Raw genomic sequence first — 8,022 nt, forward strand, 5'->3', positions numbered from 1 at the left:
TGTTCACAGAATTAACTGTAAAACATTGGATTTTTTTTTGAATTTAAATTAAGAAAAAAAAATGTTAGAATTAAGGTTTAGTTCCCTAAAGATTATTCCAAGTCAAATACTATTTCATGGTGTTGTACTAAGAAACAAATAGTTTAAAAAGTTTAAAATTAGATTTTTAACTTTACAACTAACTTGCTTACAATGTATTTTAGCATTGAAATTAATAAATTTACTGCATTAACTGAAGCTGTTGATGAAACCACTTTTCATGTGAGATAATCGACCAGTCGGTCAAACTTCCTCAAACTAGATCAGAAATTATTTTTTAATTTTTATTTTATTATGTGTAAAATAAACTGTTCATTATTTTATAGTTTTTTAATCTCTGGTATAGATATTTTAAAATATGCCTATTTAAAAACCAATTTAAGTATTTTGTGCGGCTTAAATAAGTTACTTAGTATTAACTTCTAAATGTCCGAAATTTGTTATATGTGATATTATTATAATTTCAAGTTTCAGTTAAAATTTCAGATGGGTAACGTACGGATCAGATACAGTCGCAGATCCAGTTGAATTTCGACCCGCTAAGTAAATTGAAAACTACTTGTGCAAAATAAATAAAATTTAGTTTTTTGATACTTAACATTTTGAAAAACGCTTTCATTTCGTTTTCAGTTCACAATAGTATTTTCTAGATCACAATAATACTAAACCAATTTATTACAATTTTACTCAAGTTTTTTAAATTCTTATTTATTATTTTTTTAATCATGCAGCCCGCAATTACCTTTTTTTAAGGAGTTTAAACTAGAAAAGATATTTTAGTAAATATGTATTGCTGACTACGAAAGTTGTCCACCACTGACCTAAAAGTTTCATTAGTTCCAAAACAGTTCATATTTAAACAAGATTGATTACAGATTACACAAGGCTTTTTAATAATTAAGTATTTAAATACACTTTACTGGGCTTCTTTAACTGTAAATTATTTTCTCAAGCCCTGTAAACTACTTTGAACACAAAAGTGCGTGCATAAGAATTACCAGACTAAACTACATACCAAACACAACTTTTTTTAGCTCAAAAGTTTATACTTAAAAGAAAAACTACTTTGTAAAATCGTGGGGGGCGATTTTTTTTCAAATTACTGAAAAGGGGGCGATTTAGTAAATGAGTTTGGGAAACCCTGGTTTAGTGTATGTTAAAAAGTAAGTTATTTATTTTTTACTTTTATTACCTCGAACAGTAAAGTAAATTAGCTTTACTAAAGTTAACTATAAGTTTTGAAAAAATAAGCAATACTTGTTGCTTACAAGTTTTTAATAAATTAAAAAAAAAACTAAGGCTTAACTTGAGTTTTTGAATAAAATATAGTTTAATTTTAAATAACGTTTGAAAAACCTTAGCAAAAATGCGTCGACCGGGAGTCGAACCCGGAACTAGTGCTTGGAAGGCACCAATGCTAACCGTTACACCATCGACGCTTATTGTACACTGCAACAAATTTAGCATATAAACTTATTTTTCAAAACAATCCATGTGTAAAGCAGTAAACACTAAGTAAAATCAGCAGTAAAGCTTAGCAATTAGCAGTATATCTGGAAATAATTTTGTGCTCTTTAATCTATATTTACAACTTATGTAACTTTTTTTCAATATTTTAAACAAGTTTTATCTTTGTTGAAGTAATATTAAACTTATGTTTCATTTAAGTTGTTTGTACTTGATATGGTGCTAGAATTTAGAATGTATTGCAGATATTACAAGCTTTATTACTTTTCTTTATATTGGTAAAAATATGTTAAGGATAACTTAAAGCTAAATATTAGCTTGTTTGTGAATACATACTGTCATGTACAATATAATTTAAATTATTTTTTCTTTTTAGTAACTGAACTTTGCAAGTAATTACTAAGTTTGAATAATACTAAAGGGGAGGTTTGCAACAAAGTAAATAAGTTATTAAAATTATATCACCGCTTAAATTTTAATGTTTTTTGTTTTATTTATCTATTCTTAACCACTAAATTTAAGCTACTTGAACTTTATATACTTTTATGTTTTTAATTTACTCATTGAAATTGAAAGTATAAGCTTGTGTTTAGGGTTTGGTTACTTTGAAAACATTAAAACTTATGCATTTCTAGAATCTAAACAATTCGTCAAATTAATATTTTAACAATTAGACTTATACTGTTTATTCAAACTAGTATTTTGATTATTGACTCTTTTCAACTTTTTTATCTGAAACAAAACAAAATCATAATGTATAGAAAAAGCTTTTACGATAATGTAAATTGACTAATTACTTTAACTGGTCAACTTGTATTTAAATTTTTATTTCAATTTTAAAATCAACTTTATAAACCAAGCTTGTTGCATTTCAAATCATTTATAATTGTAAACCCTTATGTAATAAATCGAATTGTAAATATTGAAGTTTGGTAATTTCAAGCAATTTAAAAAGTTATATAAAAGATTAATCTCTATTTTTCCATACATTTTTTTACATAAATATTATTGTTAACAATAATTTAAGCAATCATATTAGCAATATATTTGGTTTGTTTTATTTACTAAAGATAACTTATCAATTTTATTTGATGTTTTATAATAAAACATAAATCTTATATACTTAGTTATATGCATAAATGTTTTTAATAAGTTGTGTATGTGAAAACGCTTTTAATCATTTTATTAGTTGATCAAGTGTCTTTTGATATGAAAATCATAACTTAAATTCACAAAAAAAAAACGTATTACTTATAAACCGAGACGCTTTTTCTTGTATGTTTACAAAAATAAAGCTTCATTTGATCACAGCGATTCTACCCACAAAACAGTGGCCATAAAAATTCATACCCGAAAAAAGTAAGCATTGTAAAATTGTTAAATTTACTTATCAGTGTGACGTACTTTTGTAACTTAGTTGTGTAAATTTTTAAATATAAAATACTGAATTCACATTAAGTTATGGGCAAATCGATTCAGAAATTCTACCCACAAAATAGTACCCATAAAAAGTCCTCACGTTAAAAAACGGGTCTCTTTAATGAACTCTTTCCGGTTTCTTTAATTTTACTTTACTAGAAAAAGTTAGAAGTCAAAAACAGTTAGTTTTTAATGTTTGGTATTTTAAAAGAATGTAGAAACAAACTTAAGATCCTGATTAGCGAAGTTTGAACATCGAAAACATCGATAACAGTTTAAAAAAGTTTTTTTAAGTTATAAAAGTAAAACAAGAGTTTAAAATAAGATAAAAAACCAAATTTAAAAGGATACCCATAAATTCTATCATAAAATAGTTCACTGTTTTCGATAAAGTACGTCACACTCATAAGTAAATTGAAAATTTTATTATTAATTAATATTAATATTAATTAATATTTTGAAAATTGCTTACTTTTTTCGGGTATGAATTTTTATGGCCACTGTTTTGTGGGTAGAATCGCTGTGATCAAATGAAGCTTTATTTTTGTAAACATACAAGAAAAAGCGTCTCGGTTTATAAGTAATACGTTTTTTTTTTGTGAATTTAAGTTATGATTTTCATATCAAAAGACACTTGATCAACTAATAAAATGATTAAAAGCGTTTTCACATACACAACTTATTAAAAACATTTATGCATATAACTAAGTATATAAGATTTATGTTTTATTATAAAACATCAAATAAAATTGATAAGTTATCTTTAGTAAATAAAACAAACCAAATATATTGCTAATATGATTGCTTAAATTATTGTTAACAATAATATTTATGTAAAAAAATGTATGGAAAAATAGAGATTAATCTTTTATATAACTTTTTAAATTGCTTGAAATTACCAAACTTCAATATTTACAATTCGATTTATTACATAAGGGTTTACAATTATAAATGATTTGAAATGCAACAAGCTTGGTTTATAAAGTTGATTTTAAAATTGAAATAAAAATTTAAATACAAGTTGACCAGTTAAAGTAATTAGTCAATTTACATTATCGTAAAAGCTTTTTCTATACATTATGATTTTGTTTTGTTTCAGATAAAAAAGTTGAAAAGAGTCAATAATCAAAATACTAGTTTGAATAAACAGTATAAGTCTAATTGTTAAAATATTAATTTGACGAATTGTTTAGATTCTAGAAATGCATAAGTTTTAATGTTTTCAAAGTAACCAAACCCTAAACACAAGCTTATACTTTCAATTTCAATGAGTAAATTAAAAACATAAAAGTATATAAAGTTCAAGTAGCTTAAATTTAGTGGTTAAGAATAGATAAATAAAACAAAAAACATTAAAATTTAAGCGGTGATATAATTTTAATAACTTATTTACTTTGTTGCAAACCTCCCTTTTAGTATTATTCAAACTTAGTAATTACTTGCAAAGTTCAGTTACTAAAAAGAAAAAATAATTTAAATTATATTGTACATGACAGTATGTATTCACAAACAAGCTAATATTTAGCTTTAAGTTATCCTTAACATATTTTTACCAATATAAAGAAAAGTAATAAAGCTTGTAATATCTGCAATACATTCTAAATTCTAGCACCATATCAAGTACAAACAACTTAAATGAAACATAAGTTTAATATTACTTCAACAAAGATAAAACTTGTTTAAAATATTGAAAAAAAGTTACATAAGTTGTAAATATAGATTAAAGAGCACAAAATTATTTCCAGATATACTGCTAATTGCTAAGCTTTACTGCTGATTTTACTTAGTGTTTACTGCTTTACACATGGATTGTTTTGAAAAATAAGTTTATATGCTAAATTTGTTGCAGTGTACAATAAGCGTCGATGGTGTAACGGTTAGCATTGGTGCCTTCCAAGCACTAGTTCCGGGTTCGACTCCCGGTCGACGCATTTTTGCTAAGGATTTTCAAACGTTATTTAAAATTAAACTATATTTTATTCAAAAACTCAAGTTAAGCCTTAGTTTTTTTTTTAATTTATTAAAAACTTGTAAGCAACAAGTATTGCTTATTTTTTCAAAACTTATAGTTAACTTTAGTAAAGCTAATTTACTTTACTGTTCGAGGTAATAAAAGTAAAAAATAAATAACTTACTTTTTAACATACACTAAACTTTTCTTTGCTTTTAAAAAATCTATTTTTTTTTTGTTTTCGCTAAAATAAAATCCGCCTCAACCTTATGTTTAAACAAACTTTGATAACTTTGCTAACTTCAAGTAAAGGTTGTTCAACAGTATTGTACAGAAAATCAACACAAAAAACTTCATAAAAAACACAATTCTGGTTTTATAAAATAAGCAGTTAAGTATGTAACCATGATTTACTTTTAACTAAATGGTCAATAATAAAAATTGACTAACTCAGCTAAAAATTAATTTTTACAATTTAACAAAAACTGCAGTTAACAAAATAATTCAATGTTAAGTTTCAATAAAGTAATTTAAATTAGACGCTTTTTCTTGTATGTTTATTGTTGTATGTTATTGTTTTTAAAACTTATAATGCAATGGTGGAATTTTAAAGCAAATATAAGCATTGATTAAGTAATATTTGCAGCTATACTGAGCACATGAGGGAAACATAATTTATAAACCTTACAATCCGATTTGAAACACATGCATTGTTGGTTCAGTGGTAGAATTCTCGCCTGCCACGCGGGAGGCCCGGGTTCGATTCCCGGACAATGCATTATTGTCTGAAAATTGGTTTAATGCTTAACATTTATTAATGAGAAATGAAAACTTTTGAATAAATTTTTTATTCTCCAAAATACTTTTATTTACTTTTATAATGCTTCTACACAAATAATGAGAAAAAATATATGAATTTAACTTTATTAAAATTTATAGGTTAAAAACATTTGATTACATTTAAAGGCAAAATAAAATTATTGACTTGTCATACGTTAATATATGTAAATAGTCAAAGTTTGATATAACTTGTTTTTTCAGTAATCATTAAAACAAAAAAAATAGATGGTAGTTAGATTATCTTAGTTGTCTAATATGCGTTTTTTGGCAGGTTAATCAATAATTATATTTTTTGATTAAAAATATGTTTCCGCCCGGGCTCGAACCGGGGACCTTTCGCGTGTTAGGCGAACGTGATAACCGCTACACTACGGAAACTTGTGCACAAATGCAGCTCATTGCGTTTATATACTGATATTAAACCGACAAGAGCTTCTATATAGTATTTTACAGCACACTTAAACCAGAATATAACTTTATCTTAGCATCAAATTAACGTGGCTTTTATTTGAAACTTTTCATTCTGTTTTAACAAATACATTTTGTATATATACTATAAAAAACACGTGTAGGTTTATATACGAAATTCTATCTTAAAAAACCACAACCTTTTAATAACAAAGTGTTTTAGTGTTTTAAAATTCAAACTTAAGTATTTATCAAACACTTAAAACTTTCTTCATTTTTTGAAGTACCTTTTAAAAAGTAAGAATTTATATGCAAGTTACCTGTAAAATCTAATTTTATATATAAGTTTAGTTTTGTAACTTTTATCAACTATATTTTGTTTTTAATTGTAATTGGAATTCGTTAAAACATATAACGACTTATACTTGTTAATAAAAATACATACTTAATTGTAACCTTTATAGTTTTATTTGTTTACTTTGTACATTCTATATACACACGGCGAAAAATAGTTTCCAATACTAACAGAAAGTAAGTTTTTCGGCGTAAATTGTTATCAACATTGCTGTACAAAATAATAATCAAGTTTGACCTAGCAAATAAAATTTGACTGTTGGTAAAAAAATTTATGGTTAAGTTTAAGTTTTAAATATCAAAAAAATAGTTTTTTTGAATAGCATTTTTTTCTAGTAAAACAAATAAAAACCGAAAAGAGTTCATTAATAGTTTTGAGCCAATAAATAAGACTTACAACTGAACTTAAAAACTAACAGCGATATAATCTCAGTCAACAGCCAATTATAATCGTGACGTAGCGATTTAGCCGAATTTATTTGCATCGAGCTGTATAGTTGAGAGAATATTTCACGCGCGCATTAAAACTTAACATTTATAAACGCTAATATGAGATCATGATAGACCGGCCGCGTGGCCCAATGGATAAGGCGTCCGGCTACGAACCGGAAGATTGTGGGTTCGAGTCCCATCGCGGTCATTATTTTAAATGTGTTTATTGAACCTTAATTATTAGTCTGTAAATCCTTTGAGTTTAGATTTGATGAATTAATTTTGTATATATGTACTACTATATACTTTTTACTTTTATTAAAATTGTTAAAGTAGCTTGTTTTCAGTTAAAAATTTTGCTAAGAAAAATTGCAAAAAAGGTGCTAGTTTAATTTTTCAGCATACAAATTTCAATAACTTATTATTTACAATAACAAGAAGTGTCTTCCATATAACAACGATATAAACTATGGTTTTAAAGGAGTTTTTTCAGTTAATATGTTTAATTTAAATTAAAAATCATTAATATGCTCATTTATTATTAACAGTTTTCAAGTTATGTGTAAATTCAAGTTACATTTCAAAAAAGACCACGCCGGGACTCGAACCCGGAATCTTCTGATTAGGAGTCAGACGCCTTATCCATTAGGCCACGCAGTCGATTGGTTTCGAGCTTATTTTAGAGAGTATAAAACTAATATTGTTTTGTTGCCTGTCTGCCTGATGTAGAATTCATAACAATAGCCTAAGGCAAGACCTTACCAAACGATGTTTTTTTATAAACTAAACCCAAGAAATTAAACTAAAAATAATGAAGCTAAGCTACTTAACTTGGCTGCCTTTTTTATCACTATTAAAGATAATAACACACTTATGTCTTCAATATTAGTTCATAAATTTAAAAATAAACTGATGCCAGCATGCATAAAATTTCAAGTTTATGTAAATTAATTTTACATACTAAACGTCGTTGTTATGGCTTAGGTGCCTAGTAACGGATAATAATTCTAATTTATTTATTATGATATAGACTTTTAATGTTTTTATCAACAGTAGACAAACCTTTAAACAAAAGAATAAATAATTTTTTTAAAACCTCCCCATCGGGGAAT

The 8,022-nt window shown here is 25.7% G+C and overlaps 6 non-coding genes across 6 annotated transcripts; 3 read left to right on the top strand and 3 right to left on the bottom strand.

Annotated features, from left to right (window-relative positions):
- Nucleotides 1-1,406: 1,406 nt before the first annotated feature.
- Trnag-ucc (transfer RNA glycine (anticodon UCC)) lies at nt 1,407-1,478 on the bottom strand. The gene has a single exon. It is a non-coding gene; the product is annotated as a tRNA-Gly (tRNA).
- Nucleotides 1,479-4,784: 3,306 nt separating this feature from the next.
- Nucleotides 4,785-4,856, top strand: Trnag-ucc (transfer RNA glycine (anticodon UCC)). Its single transcript has one exon. It is a non-coding gene; the product is annotated as a tRNA-Gly (tRNA).
- A 727-nt stretch (nt 4,857-5,583) lies between these two features.
- On the top strand, nt 5,584-5,654 carry Trnag-gcc (transfer RNA glycine (anticodon GCC)). Its single transcript has one exon. It is a non-coding gene; the product is annotated as a tRNA-Gly (tRNA).
- Nucleotides 5,655-6,021: 367 nt separating this feature from the next.
- Nucleotides 6,022-6,094, bottom strand: Trnav-aac (transfer RNA valine (anticodon AAC)). The gene has a single exon. It is a non-coding gene; the product is annotated as a tRNA-Val (tRNA).
- A 951-nt stretch (nt 6,095-7,045) lies between these two features.
- On the top strand, nt 7,046-7,118 carry Trnar-acg (transfer RNA arginine (anticodon ACG)). Its single transcript has one exon. It is a non-coding gene; the product is annotated as a tRNA-Arg (tRNA).
- A 379-nt stretch (nt 7,119-7,497) lies between these two features.
- Trnar-ccu (transfer RNA arginine (anticodon CCU)) lies at nt 7,498-7,570 on the bottom strand. Its single transcript has one exon. It is a non-coding gene; the product is annotated as a tRNA-Arg (tRNA).
- Between the last annotated feature and the right edge of the window lie 452 nt (nt 7,571-8,022).

The sequence above is a fragment of the Thalia democratica genome, chromosome 5, assembly GCF_965202585.1.
Source record: "Thalia democratica chromosome 5, ktThaDemo2.hap1.1, whole genome shotgun sequence".
Classification (NCBI taxonomy): domain Eukaryota; kingdom Metazoa; phylum Chordata; class Thaliacea; order Salpida; family Salpidae; genus Thalia; species Thalia democratica.